At 40.0% G+C, this 937-nt stretch overlaps 1 long non-coding RNA gene across 1 annotated transcript; it reads right to left on the bottom strand.

The window, feature by feature from the left end:
• Window positions 1-228: 228 nt before the first annotated feature.
• Window positions 229-638, bottom strand: LOC117473195. Its single transcript, XR_004554993.1, has 2 exons — window positions 443-638; window positions 229-363 (listed from the first exon to the last, which is right to left on the bottom strand). It is a non-coding gene; the product is annotated as an uncharacterized LOC117473195 (long non-coding RNA).
• Between the last annotated feature and the right edge of the window lie 299 nt (window positions 639-937).

Below are 937 nucleotides of genomic sequence, written 5' to 3'. Positions count from 1 at the left end.
GGTTTTGGCCAATAGTCTTATTTTAAAAAAGCAGGATTTTACTACGGATGCTCCAATCGCTCAGAGAAAGGAGTAAGAATCAGAATGTACGGCTTCCCCACTGACACAGAGAGGAGGAACAAATTGCTAGCTCAAGTCAGCAGGAGCAATTTAAAAATCAAAACAGACAACCGCAACAAAATATGTGAGGTAATCATATTTTTCACAAAACGAAGACCACACCATTGGGAAGCTTAATGTCTGTTTAATAAAAATAAGGAACAGGGAGAGGCTTGCAAAACTCTGGGAGTTGAGACTCAGGTGCAGGGTGAGGGTCTCATTGCAGGTCTTCAGGCTCCATTGAATCCCCCTGGGGTTCTTGTGCTGAAAGAGGGAGAAGGGGTTAGATACATCTATATAGCAACCTATAGGATGGGAAATTGCTGACCTATTTTAAACTTACCTTGTGTTTTCACTCTCACTTAAGTCCCTCTCCCTTTGCCATCAATCCAAAATCAGCTGAGCTGCAACATAATACAGACAGGTAATAATCAACAGAATCACAAGGACATTATATGGCTCTGCTAAAAACACTCACCCATAAGTTACGTTTTTGTTTACTGTTTGGAAGTCTCAAATATGCACTCTAAATCCATATCAATAGCGATGTATCACAAAAATAGCTCTCTTCCTTATTGTGTAACGTTAACTATATTATACTAGCTTGAACTCCAAAATGGATATCCTCATTTCACCACCTCCACCCACTACAATCACACGCCCCAATGTTATATTTAACTAATATTTAACTCCCTCCACCCCGGATAAAAGCACGTTAAGAAGCCCTTTTTCTCTAATTCCACAACGTTGGATGAAATAACATTCGGAGAACGGATTAATAGGCTGTTCATGGTTAACGTGTGTTGCTAACTTTATCCGGTATCCTAGCCTAATCTGT

Source organism: Trematomus bernacchii, unplaced genomic scaffold (genome assembly GCF_902827165.1).
Source record: "Trematomus bernacchii unplaced genomic scaffold, fTreBer1.1, whole genome shotgun sequence".
Lineage (NCBI taxonomy): Eukaryota > Metazoa > Chordata > Actinopteri > Perciformes > Nototheniidae > Trematomus > Trematomus bernacchii.
Note: the sequence above shows the minus strand (reverse complement) of the source record. Positions and strands in the feature narration are given on the sequence as shown.